We start from the raw sequence: 16,217 nt of genomic DNA on the forward strand, positions 1-16,217 counted from the left end.
GGGTGCGCAGGAATGAGAAACCACCGCTGGGCAGTGGGAGTGGATGGGGTTCAGCACCCTGGGAGCAAAAGAGCGCATAGACACCTCCTTGCAGGGGAGTTGATGGGGCGCAGCAGCCTGGGTGCGCAGAGGCAAAACAAAGAATTATGCATGTGCAGTTGTATATACTCTGCAATTACTAATTCTATACTAGCTTTCCGATCACTAAACTTGTGGGTGCACTATGATGAACACCTCACTCCAACAGGGAGTTGTACCCCCGAGCTGGAAGGCGGCGGTCGTGAAAGCTCTGTTAAAGAAACCCTCCCTCGACCCCGAAAACCTGGCTAACTATAGGCCCATCTCCCTACTCCCAGGAATCAGCAAGATTGCTGAAAAACTGGTTAATAAAAAACTTTCCCAGTTCCTGGAGGTCAACAACATACTAAAAAGTTCCCAGACGGGCTTTCGTCCAGGGCAGGGCACGGACATCGCCCTCCTGGCAGCGGTTGAGGAGGCCAGAGCGCTACTGGACGGAGGAGGATCAGTGGCAGTGATCCTCCTCGACCTAAGTGCGGCCTTCGATACCGTCAACTACCAACTTCTCATCAAAAGACTCAAGGGAGCTGGTGTAGACGGCTCTGCTCTAGCCTGGATAGCATCCTTCCTGGCTCAACGGACCTATCAGATCTGGGAGAACAACGCCCGCTCCTCCGAAATTCCCCTCCAATGTGGCGTGCCTCAGGGCTCCTCCCTGAGCCCCACATTATTTAATATCTATATGTCCACATTGGAGGAGGCCATCATCCCATTCGGAGTGAGCGTCGTCAGTTACGCCGACGACACACAACTAGTTGTCTCACTTTCCCACCCCAGACAACAACCAGCAGACCTATTTAATTGCCTTGCGCAGGTCCATCGCTGGATGAACACCTCAGCCCTAAAATTAAATGGGTCAAAAAGGGAGGTTCTGCTCCTCGGCCCGAAAGGACTCACACTTTCCCCGAACATCTGGCCAGCCTGTCTGGGCCCTCCCCCCGAACCTAAAGAAGAAGTAAAGAGTCTGGGAGTGTGGCTTGACACCGACCTCTCGTTTACCATGCAGGCAAAGAAAGTGGCCGGGACTTGTTTCGGACTCCTGAAATCGTTGAGGAAAGTCCTGCCCCTCCTGCCCACCAACTCCCAAAAGTTGCTAATTCAAGGCCTAATAATCTCGAGGCTTGACTATAGCAATGTGATATACCTGGGCGCCCCCGAGGCGACTCTGAATAAACTTCAGAGAATTCAGAACACCGCGGCCCGGATTCTCACAAATACCCCTGCCAGAGCTTCGGCCAAATCGGCCCTAAAACTCCTCCACTGGCTCCCCATAAGAGAGCGGGTCAAATTTAAGGCACTGTGTCTAGCTCACAAACTACGACAAAATCAAGGCCCCCCTGTCCTTAAGAAACTTATCACACCCTACAAATCCTTAAGACCCCTCCGCTTGGACACGGAAAACCTCATTGCTATCCCCAGATTCAAGAACGCCCGGTCAGGAGGAAGACGATTCTCAGTCCATACCGCATGACTTTGGAACTCACTCCCCCGAGTCCTGCGACTCGAACCACAATATCTCCGCTTCAGGAAACAGCTCAAAACCCACCTCTTTCCTCAGTGAATCACCTTTGGCCTTTACCCTGTTCTTCCGTGCCCCTCTCCCCGTCCTCTTCCTTCTCCTCCTCTTCCTCCCTTGTCCCACTGAACTTAGGAGATAGGATCTTTTAGCGCTGGGATACCCCCGGGTGACTACGCGCTCTACAAATAAATAATAATAATAATAATAATAACGTGCTTGGACAGAAAGGTGAGCTGTGAAGATTTTTTCCAGTGTCAACTCTCCCTCTCCATCTCTTTCTTTCTCTCGCTCACACTTTCTCTCTCTCTCTTCCTCTCTCATTCTTAACTTATAGGGCCATATTATCAAGAACGGAGATAACACTGGCTCTAAGTTGTGGAACCGACTCTCCGTTGTCTTCAAAAGAGATCCATAAGGTGTACACTCTCCTACAAGCAACACTCCACTTGAATTGTGAGCTCTGCTGCCTGTAGAGTATGCTCACACAACAATGACAGCAGGTAAGTAGAGCGGCCTAGGTGCACAGGGTCTCCAATTGAGCGTGGTGCGACTAGAGGGGTGGGGTGTATCAGCCACGCTGCGCAGGTGCGAACAAACAATATTGCTGTACTTAATGATGTCATCTCTGACCTCATTCAGTCTCATCTCTGTCTTATTTTAAAATCATGCTGGACCATACTGTAGCGGTACAAAAGGGGGTGGTGATGCACGGAACATCTGAATCAATCAAACACTCACACCTAGTCAAAAGATCTGGGTTTAATCCATCACCGTTCTTTAGCCCACTCTGCCACCCCAGTTCAGACATGGCTATATGCAAATCAGTCAGACCCTATGCCTCATGGGAACAGTCCAGCCCGAACTGCCAAGCCATGTCTTCCCTGGACCGAAAACAAGCTTCCGAGGACCGGTTTCTCGCATTCCAGCCGTCTTCAGTCCGGCTTACTTGAATCCAGTTGCAAAGTGAGCAAGGGACTCATGTCTGAGCATACCCTGCCACACTTGTGGCGGCCAAAAGCGGTACAAAAGGGGGTGGTGACGGACGGAGCATCTGATTCAATCAAACACTCACACCCAGTCAAAAGATCTGGGTTCAATCCATCACCATTCTTTAGCCCACTCTGCCACTACAGTTCAGACATGGCTATATGCAAATCAGTCTGACCATGTGCCTTATGGGAACAGTCCAGCCCGAACTGCCAAGCCATGTCTTCCCTGGACCGGAAACAAGCTTCCGAGGACCGGTTTCTGGCATTGCAGCCGTCTTCAGCCCGGCTTGCTTGAATCCAGTGGCAAAGTGAGCAAGGGACTCACGTCTGAGCATACCCTGCCACACTTGTGGCGGCCAAAAGCGGTACAAAAGGGGGTGGTGATGGACGGAGCATCTGAATCAATCAAACACTCACACCCAGTCAAAAGATCTGGGTTTAATCCTTCACCGTTCTTTAGCCCACTCTGCCACCCCAGTTCAGACATGGCTATATGCAAATCAGTCTGACCCTGTGCCTCATGGGAACAGTCCAGCTCGAACTGCCAAGCCATGTCTTCCATGGACCGGAAACAAGCTTCTGAGGACCAGTTTCTGGCATTCCAGACGTCTTCATCCCGGCTTGCTTGAATCCAGTGGCAAAGTGAGCAAGGGACTCAGGTCTGAGCATACCCTGGCACACTTGTGGCACCCAAAAGCGGTACAAAAGGGGGTGGTGATGGACGGAGCATCTGAATCAATCAAACACTCACACCCAGTCAAAAGATCTGGGTTTAATCCTTCACCGTTCTTAGCCCACTCTGCCACCCCAGTTCAGACATGGCTATATGCAAATCAGTCTGACCCTGTGCCTCATGGGAACAGTCCAGCCCGAACTGCCAAGCCATTTCTTCCCTGGACCCGAAACAAGCTTCCGATGACCGGTTTCTGGCATTCCAGCCGTCTTCAGCCCGGCTTGTTTGAATCCAGTGGCAAAGTGAGCAAGGGACTCACATCTGAGCATACCCTGCCACACTTGTGGCGGCCAAAAGCGGTACAAAAGGGGGTGGTGATGGACGGAGCATCTGCATCAATCAAACACTCACACCCAGTAAAAAGATCTGGGTTTAATCCATCACCGTTCTTTAGCCCACTCTGCCACCCCAGTTCAGACATGGCTATATGCAAATCAGTCTGACCCTGTGCCTCATGGGAACAGTCCAGCCCGAACTGCCAAGCCATGTCTTCCCTGGACCAGAAACAAGCTTCCGAGGACCATTTTTTTGCATTCCAGCCGTCTTCAGCCCGGCTTGCTTGAATCTAGTGGCAAAGTGAGCAAGGGACTCACGTCTGAGCATACCCTGCCACACTTGTGGCAGCCAAAAGCGGTACAAAAGGGGGTGGTAATGGACGGAGCATCTGAATCAATCAAACACTCACACCCAGTCAAAAGATCCGGGTTTAATCCATCACCATTCTTTAGCCCACTCTGCCACCCCAGTTCAGACATTACTATATGCAAATCAGTCTGACCCTGTGCCTCATGGGAACAGTCCAGCCCGAACTGCCAAGCCATGTCTTCCCTGGACCGGAAACAAGCTTCCGAGGACCGGTTTTTGGCATTCCAGCCGTCTTCAGCCCAGCTTGCTTGAATCCAGTGGCAAAGTGAGCAAGGGACTCACGTCTGAGCATACCCTGCCACACTTGTGGTGGCCAAAAGCGGTACAAAAGGGCGTGGTGATGGACGGAGCATCTGAATCAATCAAACACTCACACCCAGTCAAAAGATCTGGGTTTAATCTATCACCGTTCTTTAGCCCACTCTGCCACCCCAGTTCAGACATGGCTATATGCAAATCAGTCTGACCCTGTGCCTCATGGGAACAGTCCAGCCCGAACTGCCAAGCCATGTCTTCCCTGGACCGGAAACAAGCTTCCAAGGACCGGTTTCTGGCATTCCAGCTGTCTTCAGCCCGGCTTGCTTCAATCCAGTGGCAAAGTGAGCGAGGGACGCACGTCTGAGCATACCCAGCCACACTTGTGGCGGCCAAAAGCGGTACAAAAGGGGGTGGTGATGGACGGAGCATCTGAATCAATCAAACACTCACACCCAGTCAAAAGATCTGGGTTTAATCCTTTACCGTTCTTTAGCCCAATCTGCCACCCCAGTTCAGACATGGCTATATGCAAATCAGTCTGACCCTGTGCCTCATGGGAACAGTCCAGCCCGAACTGCCAAGCCATGTCATCCCTGGATCGGAAACAAGCTTCCGAGGACCGGTTTCTGGCATTCCAGATGTCTTCAGCCCGGCTTGCTTGAATCCAGTGGCAAAGTGAGCAAGGGACTCACGCCTGAGCATACCCTGCCACACTTGTGGCAGCCAAAAGCGGTACAAAAGGGGGTTGTGATGAACGGAGAATCTGAATCAATCAAACACTCACACCCAGTCAAAAGATCTGGGTTTAAACCTTCACCGTTCTTTAGCCCACTCTGCCACCCCAGTTCAGACATGGCTATATGCAAATCAGTCTGACCCTGTGCCTCATGGGAACAGTCCAGCCCGAACTGCCAAGCCATGTCTTCCATGGACTGGAAACAAGCTTCCCAGGACCGGTTTCTGGCATTCCAGCTATCTTCAGCCCGGCTTGATTGAATCCAGTGGCAAAGTGAGCAAGGAACTCACGTCTGATCATACCCTGCCACACTTGTCGTGGCCAAAGCGGTACAAAAGGGGGTGGTGATGGACGGAGCATCTGAATCAATCAAACACTCACACCTAGTCAAAAGATCTGGGTTTAATCCATCACCGTTCTTTAGCCCACTCTGCCAGCCGAGTTCAGACATGGCTATATGCAAATCAGTCTGACCCTGTGCCTCATGGGAACAGTCCAGCCCAAACTGCCAAGCCATGTCTTCCCTGGACCGGAAACAAGCTTCCGAGGACCGGTTTCTGGCATTCCAGCCGTTTTCAGCCCAGCTTGCTTGAATCCAGTTGCAAAGTGAGCAGGGGACGCACGTCTGAGCATACCCTGCCACACGTGTGGTGGCCAAAAGTGGTACAAAAGGGGATGGTGATGGACGGAGCATCTGAATCAATCAAACACTCACACCCAGTCAAAAGATCTGGGTTTAATCCTTCACCGTTCTTTAGCCCACTCTGCCACCCCAGTTCAGACATGACTATATGCAAATCAGTCTGACCCTGTGCCTCATGGGAACAGTCCAGCCCGAACTCCCAAGCCATGTCTTCTCTGGACCGGAAACAAGCTTCCGAGGACCGGTTTCTGGCATTCCAGACGTCTTCAGCCCGGCTTGCTTGAATCCAGTGGCAAAGTGAGCAAGGGACTCACGTCTGAGCATACCCTGCCCCACTTGTGGCGGCCAAAAATGGTACAAAAGGGGGTGGTGATTGACGGAGCATCTGAATCAATCAAACACTCACACCCAGTCAAAAGATCTGGGTTTAATCCTTCACCGTTCTTTAGCCCCTCTGCCACCCCAGTTCAGACATGGCTATATGCAAATCAGTCTGACCCTGTGCCTCATGGGAACAGTCCAGCCCGAACTGCCAAGCCATGTCTTCCCTGGACTGGAAACAAGCTTCCGATGACCGGTTTCTGGCATTCCAGCCGTCTTCAGCCCGGCTTGCTTGAATCCAGTGGCAAAGTGAGCAAGGGACTCACGTCTGAGCATATCCTGCCACACTTGTGGCGGCCAAAAGCGGTACAAAAGGGGGTGGTGATGGACGGAGCATCTGAATCAATCAAACACTCACACCCCGTCAACAGATCTGGGTTTAATCCATCACCGTTCTTTAGCCCACTTTATGCCTTTTTCAGCACTGAGTTGTATGACAGGCGGTGTACTACCCTGGCTGACTCTTTACCAGCTCTTCTAGCTTTTCAAAGGTGCTGGTTGTAGACAAGCCATCATATTTCCCCAGGGGCCTCTGGATGACAGAGGAGAAAGCAAACCGAGAGGACGGAGCGCTGTGTACATCAGGAGCAAAAGGAGTACACAACTCTCCAAATTAACCTCAGTTTTCCCTGCTCTCTCTTTCAAAATCCAAACCACAGTTTGCTATGACAGGGCGGGAGCCATGAGGCTCCCACTCTGCCATAGCAAACCGCAGTGTCCCGGGGGTGGGCAGGAGCCGACCCTGGGGGGTGGCGGACCCCAGGGCGGACCCCAGGGCCCTCGAGGGCTCCAGTAGAGGGGCAGAGCAGACCCCCTCCCACAATTTACAAAGCCCCGGGGGTTGGCAATCTCTGGGGCTAGGGGGGGCCTTTGATACACCCACCCATCTATTTTGTAGCCCCGGGGTGGAGGTCCCCGGGGCTAGGGGGGCTGTGAGCCCCCACACATATTTCATAAAAGCCCCGGGTGTGGTGGACCCCGGGGCTAGAGGTCCCCTCTGAACCCCCCATTACATTAGATATTTTTGCCCCCGTAATTTGGCCACCCCGGGGGTTAAGTATTAAAGAAGCGCGTGAGCTTCAGTTTTTTTCACAGCAGGATCCGCGCACCCTGCATGCATTTTGCCATTTTTTTTTAAAATACCAAAAATGTTTTGGGCCCTGGGGGTCCTTGTGGAACCCCCTAAGCAGGTCTAGGGGGTCAGGGTGTTTCTACCCTGCCCCTTTTTTACATTTTGTGCACTTGTTGCACTGATTTCTTGTGCTTCAGTTCTACCGAGGCACAAAATGACGGCCAAAATTTCCTGGTTTGGAGTGTTGACAGCTAGTTAACAGCCAATTAGCATGCAGCTCGTGATCGGGAGAGTGCGCGCGGGGTGCACACAGGGTGCGCGGATCCAACGCGGCCATAGATATATACGTGAATTTACTTTTGATTTTCTCAGCAACTACTGAACGGATTTACACCATTTAACCAAAAGGCACAAGTCTTAACCAAGGGTTACCTCTTTAACAAATTTGTTGTAATTCCGTTCAGCAGTTCGGGCTGAAGCTGCGGCTAAAAGTTCATATGGAAAATTGCATGGGGAATATGTGTTTTGGGACCTCCCTTTTTTCTTGGCCCCCGTTTGACGAATCACCCCCACACTTTCAGGACAAGAGCGGACCAGAGTGCCCCACGAATTTTGAAAATTTCATGGAGATTTGTCAACCGGCGCCAAAGTTATTGCAAATAGAATGTTGCGGATTTCCTATGGAAAATAGGTCCTAACTAGGTAATATATGTTAGGATTTTTTTCCTATGGGATTTTTGAAAATTCTATGTCTAATAACTTTGGCGTTTGTGGATGGAATTGGCTGAAATATTCAGGAAAATGGCACATTATGTTTCTGAGCAGCCCCTGAAAATTTAGGGGGGGGTTTGTCAAGGGGGGGCCGAGAAAAAAGGGGGGTCCCAAAACGCGTTTTTCCCATGTTAATTTCCATAGGGCGGTTGGCCTCACTTTTAGCTCGAACGGCTGAATGGATTTGCACGAAACTTGGCAAAATTGTAGGGACTGTTAGCCCGATGTGCCTTTGCTAGGTCTCAATATATGTGCTCCAGTGGATTTTGATAAATTAACGTTCAAAAAAATTTATATATCTGTGACAGCGCTCCGGGTAGTGCTCCGGTTCGCGTACTTGACGCGTAACGGAACTTCGCGAAGCGAAGCTGATTGGCTCTCCGGTGTCTGTCAACATTCTAAACAGTCCGGAGCGGCCGCCATCTTGTCTCTCGGTAGGATCGAGAGACAAGAGGAGGAGAAAAACAAAGGGGGAATTTAATGAAAGGGGGCAAGGTAGACCCCTCTTGACCCCCTAGGAATGATTTTTCGCGGTAGAAGCGCTTCCCGGTACGTGAACCGGGTCGCTCACCGGTAGCGTAACGGGAGTTCGCCATTTTGTGTTTCGTTTTAATTAAATCACAAGATGGATGAAAAACAATGTGGGAAATGGGTATAAGGGGGCACGGGAGACGTATCCTGACCCCCTAGGTTTTCTGAGGGTGGCTGAGGAGGCTCATATATGTTGATACATGTCTTCCAGCGGCTGTGCGTGATCGGAATTTTTTTTGCTGCGTGACGTCTGTTAACGTTCGATTTGAAGGAAATCAGGAAGTGTTGACCGCCATTTTGTCACTGCGAGTAAATATATTGTTCATTTCAAAGCGTTGGAACATGGAAAAGGGAGAAGGTAGAGATTATCTTGCTGCGTAGTTTTTCTCAGGGTGTGCAGTAAGGCCCCGGTTGTTGTTATACTCACGGTGGGGTCTTCGAACACTTTAGCAAATGATGATCCAAGCTGAGGCAAAGGAGGGTGTCAGTCGAGGGGGGGAGCAATGGTGATTCTCACTGTAAGATAGGTAGTGCGGACCCTTGTCCCCCGTTTTGTAATCTGTAATGCCTATCTTCTCCCCACTGATTGGTAATTGGTTCCACCCGGACCATTTATTAGAGGTAGCTTGTCCGGCCCCACCGGAGGGCACCCCTAATAAAGAGGACATATATATAAGTGAAGTAGTGTGGCTCACTGGTTAGAGGCGGCAGACCCGAGAGCAGAGGACGGCCCGGGACCAGGGTTCGATTCCCGGCGCAGCAGGTTTCTGGACCAGGGTCAGCGGACTCGATAATTCTCTCGCCTCGGTGCCCACTCTGATCAGCGATCACACTCGGCAACTCTGGGCATTAGCTTGCCTCATCTTCACTAACGGCCCCACCAGACCGCCGGGGATGCCTGGTCTCACCCTGGAGATACCCATTAAGGGACCATTTCTCAGGGAAGCCAGGAAGGGTTTCGCAGCGGTCGAAGCGCCTTGGGACCCTACGGGTAAGTAGTGCGCTATATAAATGCCTATACATTTACATACATACATTTACATACATAAAATACGGATTAGCCACGGTAGCTTCCTAGCAAATTATTGCAAAACAAAAGGAATCGAACAAAATCAGTAGGCCACTGATAGGATCCTTTCTGACCCTGCTAAAACAAGAAACACCAGGAAATAGCCCTCCGCAAAAGTATGAAACCAGGGGGAGGAGCCAAGCTCGCGGTCGGGATGGCCACGAGGTAAATCGGCTCCGCCGCCCTCGCTGACTAAGCATGCCTGCCCTACCACCCACCCCGCCCAATAACCGACAAACCCTATAGAAATGAAAGTCTGCTGATACCCACTATCGGCGTCACCAGATTGGACTAGATCACGCACAATTGGAGTATGTCTTTTTCTGGTTATACAGTAACATCTTTGTGCTTGTTGCCACATTACAAATATATAGCACTCCAACAAAGTAGTAGGATTATAACACTTTAATAACTTATAAATATATACAACGCTCCAACAAAGTAAACACGTTAAAAAAAAACATTTTAAACAACTATTTACATGGCAGCCTGCTGCAACATCCATCTCAAAGCCTTCACCGTCCGCTTGACACTGTCCCTGCCCCTCCCTCTCCGGAGTAGCAACAATGGGCTGCTTTGGGCTGTCTTTTAGTCGGCTTTTGGCTATAAAAAGCCTACCCAATCCGTCGGCCTGTGAGGCGGCGTCAGTAGCGGACCGTTGTGCGAATAGGCCGAAGGCAGCACAACGCGCCCAGATCCGGACGGCACCGAGGTGGTGTCCAGCAAGTTGCCGCACTGGTCTGGCCATCCAACAATGCTGCGCCGAAAGACAGCGTGGGGCGCCCCGGGGGGGGGAGGCGGCACAAACGGGCCTCCCCCGCCTCCCCAGGTGGAGGCTTCTCAGCTACAGTGGGGCGCCGCTTGGCATCCAACTGAGTTGCGCCCGCTCTTGCGGCACAGTGCCTTATCCGACATCCTGCTGAGTTGCGCCCGCTCTTGCGGCACAGTGCCTCACCCGCCATCCAGTTGAGTTGTGCCCGCTCTTGCGGCTACAGCGTCTCGCCCACCATCCAGCTGAATTGCGCCCACTCTTGCGGTGCAGCGATAGGCGGCTGCCACAGGACTCTCAAAATGGCGGCCGGCTCTTCGGATTTGGGCCTGGTCCACTAAAATGGCCCTGGGACACCTTGGAACTCGGACGCTTGTCTGCTAGGGCATGGGCCCCATTCCCGAAAGCGTCCCCTCAGCCTTGAAGATTCTTCAAAAGTCACCGGGGCTTCCGACTCCCGCAGGCTTCCGGTGGGGAGCGGCTGCCATGATTGTTTGCGGAATGGCCACGACGGAGCCACGAGATGGTGGTGCTCTCATGCTGATGCCAGCTTCAGTCTGAAACATTCAGAAACACTGTAGACTACCAATTCGATCAGTTCCGATGGAGCCCCAACGTGACCCGGTAGGGAAGAACTTGCCCTCCCCTCTTTTGACTGATGGTTCTTGTTGCCTATCTCTTCTGTTGTCATTTAACGGAACCTTTTTTGACTGCCGAAAGGGGTTCTGGTCCGACCGCTTCTCGAAATAGGAATATTTTACTTGCAGGACAGTTGTAAATTTCCCGGGAAAATACATTAGCCTGGAACATTGTTAGTGATAAACTGTAAATGCATCTGGGTCCTATGCTTTACAAGTCAGAGTGAGAAAAAAAAAGGTGGGGCTTTCATCATTTAGGAAAAAAAAATGTTCTAAACCAATGAAAAGTGTTATTTTTAGGTCATATTACCAAGCCTTCCATCATTAGGAAACCAAAAGTAAAACGAACCAATGAAAAGTTTTATAAACAAGTCACATGACCTGTTATGCTTACGTTACGCGCTCCGCGCCCCGGATCGCTTCCGGGTGCGCTAACGCGGCGCGTCATAAGACGCATTATGCGGTAACGTGATACGTCGCGCTTACGCGACGCGTCACAAATCCGTCGGCCTGTGAGGCGCCGTCAGTAGCGGACCGTTGTGCAAATAGGCTGAAGGCAGCACAACGCGCCGAGATCCGGACGGCACCGAGGTGGTGTCCAGCAAGTTTCTGCACTGGTCTGGCCATCCTACATTGCTGCGCCGTCTCGCCCCGGGGGGGGCAGCACAACGCGCCGAGATCCGGACGGCACCGAGGTGGTGTCCAGCAAGTTTCTGCACTGGTCTGGCCATCCTACAATGCTGCGCCGAAAGACGGCGTGGGGCGCCCCGGTGGGGGAGGCGGCGCGAACGGGCCTCCCCAGCCTCCCTAGGTGGAGGCTCCTCAGCTGCAGTGGGGTGCCCCTTTGCGTTTCACTCGCCATCCAGCTGAGTTGCGCCCGCTCTTGCGGCACAGTGCCTCCCCCGCCATCCAGCTGAGTTGCGCCCGCTCTTCCGGCACAGTGCCTCACCCGCCATCCAGCTGAGTTGCTCCCGCTCTTGCGGCTACAGCGTCTCGCCCACCATCCAGCTGAATTGCGCCCACTCTTGCGGTGCAGCGATAGGCGGCTGCCACAGGACTCTCAAAATGGCGGCCGGCTCTTCGGATTTGGGCCTGGTCCACAAAAATGGCCCTGGGACACCTTGGAACGCGGACGCTTGTCTGCTAGGGCATGGGCCCTATTCCCGAAAGCAACCCCTCAGCCTTGAAGATTCTACAAATGTCACCGGGGCTTCCGACTCCCGCAGGCTTCTGGTGGGGAGCGGCTGCCATGATTGCTTGCGGAATGACCACGATGGAGCCACAAGATGGTGGTGCTCTCATGCTGATGCCAGCTTCAGTCTGAAACATCCAGAAACACTGTAGACTACCAATTCGATCAGTTCCGGTGGAGCCCCAACGTGACCCGGTAGGGAAGAACTTGCCCTCGCCTCTTTTGACTGATGGTTCTTGTTGCCTATCTCTTCTGTTGTCATTTAACGGAACCTTTTTGACTGCCGAAAGGTGTTCTGGTCCTACCGCTGGTTGGTGGAGACATTTTGACTATATCCTGGACCTGCCCGGCCTCGCCCAAAATGGCGCCGGTATAAATGGGACTCGCAACTCCTTGTTGTGTACTGGTTGCCCAGCCTTGATATCACGAGATACGTATGCAGTTTTGAAGCACATGGCGGGCGGGGACGAGTACTGATTGAACAATTGGACATCCCTATTGATATTAAGTTCTGATGTGTTATTGATTAGTGTACTATTGAAAGTTCGAATTAACGTCACCCATGGTACTTGTCCGCAAATGTATATCTAGATAATTTTATTGTAACTGGCCCTGTCGTACTTTAATTATAAAATTTATGTGCACCGATTCCGCAACTGTTAGACACCTTAGTTCTTGCAACCTAATGGCCTGCCCGTTACGTTCTTCTACAGTGTAAATGTCCCCTCATCATATACGATTCCAGTTTGCTCCGTGGCCGGCCCACGTGGTTATAGGGCCCGTATTTGTATACTGACATTTTCACAATAAAGGGTTTTAAAACAAAACATGGTAGTAGTACCTAGATTGGTAAAGTTTTGAATAATAGCCACTGTTTTCGAATCAGTAAAAGGCAAGTGATATAAAGCAGCCCGATTACATGACTGTTAAAAGGTATAATATGCAGGAATGCTGTAAAGATAAATGGGCAAGGGCTGTTGTGTTTTCCACTCCTGCAACATAAAGTGATCGATAAGAATCCGATATTCAGGCCTATCAGTGACTAAGACAGCAGGCCGAGCCTCTTTTGCTCAACGGCTCCCTCATGGGATAAAGAAACGCCCTTTTTCTCGAAATAGGAATATTTTACTTGCAGGACAGTTGTAAATTTCCCGGGAAAATACATTAGCCTGGAACATTGTTAGTGATAAACTGTAAATGCATCTGGGTCCTTTGCTTAAAAAATTAAATATATTTTTGAATTAGAATAAGAATACATTTTACTGCTTTTGATATTTGCTATTAAAAAACCATTGAAATTCACTGAAAAAACCATAGGTTATAGACCATATATAGTTAGGAATTAGCATTTACAAAACCTTGAAAATTCACTGAAAAAAACATGGGTTATAGACCATATATAGTTAGGAATTAGCATTTACAAAACCTTATTTTACTCACACAAAACCATTGAAATTCCATATATAGTTAGTTGCACTAACTATATATCGCGCACCTGCAATCCACTGCTGATGATGTCACATATTACATCATTCATGACATGGTCAGTGACATCACTGATGACATCACTGATGACATCTCAAATGACATCACTGATGACATCACTGATGACATCTCAAATGACATCACTGATCACATCACTGATGACATCATTCATGTGCTAATACGATGAACCTTTTCAGACTCTAATATAACCTTAGATGCACTCAGTGCATACAGTCACTCACACACTATCACTCATCCATGGAGTTACTCACACATGTAGTCAGTCATGCAAAGAATCAATCACACCTCCATTTCCTCAACTATACAGTTATACACACCTTGCTTATTCAAACATATACTAACACATATTTACTCTCTTATACAATCCCTGATACAAGTTCACAATGATCCTTACAGCCACTCACACATTCACTGGCTCTTATGCACAGTTATTTATATATGTCAACTCTCATATGTACTGTGTTTTACATATGTACTTACTTTGACATGTAGCACTGAGATATCCATTCACTCACCAATACACTCATGCACACAGTCAACCGCCCATACAGCTGTTTCCACATGCACTTTTGAACCCATACATTTAGTGAATCAACTGCTCACACATCTATGCACAGAGTCATACACCTCCCAGCCACCCACACACACATTCAGTCTCCCATACAAATACTTGGGCAACCAATCAATAACCCATATAGTTACTCATATAGCTACTGATCAACACATGCAGCAGTTTACAGAACAACAGACATAATGATGCACAAATTGAGACAGTTTAGTCACTAACCCATGCACTCAGTAAGACACATTTAATCACTCACTCATACAGTCAGTCATGCACCTACTAAATCCTTCATCCAGACACTTATACATCCACTCATTCTTCAATATGTAAGACATATTTGAACTTTACAGAAACATACAGTCACTGGATGACCATGTCATGAATGATGTAATATGTGACATCATCAGCAGTGGATTGCGGGTGCGCGATATGGTTTTGTGTCAGTAAAATAAGGTTTTGTAAATGCTAATTCCTAACTATATATGGTCTATAACCCATGGTTTTTTCAGTGAATATATATATATATATATATATATATATATATATATATATATATATATATATATATATATATATATATATATATATATTACCTACTGGCGGTCGCCAGTAGGTATATATAGTTAGGATTTTTTCCCTATGGGATTTCTGAAAATTCTATGTCTAATAACTTTGGCGTTTGTGGACGGAATCGGCTGAAATTTTCAGGAAAATGGCACATTTTGTTTCTGGAAATTTGGGGGGGTTTCGTCAAGGGGGGGCTGAGAAAAAAGGGGGGTCCCAAAACGCGTTTTTAACATTGAGTTTTCCATAGGGCGGTTGGACTCACTTTTAGCTCGAACGGCTGAATGGATTTGCACGAAACTTGGCAAAATTGTAGGGACTGTTAGCCCGATGTGCCTTTGCTAGGTCTCAATATATGTGCTTCAGTGGATTTTGAGAAATTAACATTTAAATCAAGATATATATCTGTAACAGCGCTCCGGGCAGCGATCCGGTTCGCGTACTTTTCGCTTATTGGAACTTTGCGAAGCGAAGCTGATTGGCTCTCCGGTGTCTGTCAACATTCTAAACAGTCCGGTGCGGCCGCCATCTTGTCTCTCGGTAGGATCGAGAGACAAGAGGAGGCCAAAACAAAGGAGGAAATGAAGGAAAGGGGGCAAGGTAGACCCCTTCTGACCCCCTAGGATTGATGAGGGGATATTATAGAGCCAAGCTGGGCCCAAAAAAAAAAAAAAAAATCTGTTTTTTCACCATAGAGACGCGTCTTAGTACGCGAACCGGGCAGCTAACCGGGAAGCTAACCGGCAGTGTAACGGGAGTCTGACGAGTAGCTGATTGGCTGTCAACATTGTAAACAGTTCGGAGCGGCCGCCATCTTGTCTCTCGGTAGGATCGAGAGACAAGAGGAGGCCAAAACAAAGGGGGAAATGAAGGAAAGGGGCAAGGTAGATCCCTTCTGACCCCCTAGGATTGATGAGGGGATATTATAGAGCCACGCTGGGCCCAAAAAAAAAAAATCAGATTTTTTCGCCGTAGAGACGCGTCTTGGTACGCGAACCGGGCAGCTAACCGGCAGTGTAACGGGAGTCTGAGGAGAAGCTGATTGGCTGTTATCATTGTAAACAGTCTGGAGCGGCCGCCATCTTGTCTCTCTGTGGGATCGAGAGATAAGAGGTGGAAAAAAGGTGTAAATGAATGAAAGGGGTAAGGCAGACCCCTCCTGAACCCCTAGGATTGATGAGGGGGCTATTAAAGTTCCCTGGGGGGTGAAAAAAAAAATGCGATTTTTCGCGGTAAAGGTGCTTCCTGGTACGTTAACCTGGCAGCTAACCGGCAGCGTAACGGGAGTCCGACATATTGTGTTTTTTGAACGTTTGTGATATGTGCACGTGTGGATTTTGTCTAATTAAGGTTAAAAAAATATATATATATCTTTAAGCGTGTTTTGGCGCGCTTACGTTTTGGGTTTGGTTTGCGCTGCAGAGACGATACGTCACGGTTATGCGATGCATCATGAGGCGTCTCACGGGCTACGTGATACGTCACTTAATAAAGAATATATTTTACAGCTATAGATATTAGCTTTTAAAAAACCAATGAAATTCACAGAAAAAACCAT

The sequence above is a fragment of the Lissotriton vulgaris genome, chromosome 3_2 (assembly GCF_964263255.1).
Source record: "Lissotriton vulgaris chromosome 3_2, aLisVul1.2, whole genome shotgun sequence".
Lineage (NCBI taxonomy): Eukaryota > Metazoa > Chordata > Amphibia > Caudata > Salamandridae > Lissotriton > Lissotriton vulgaris.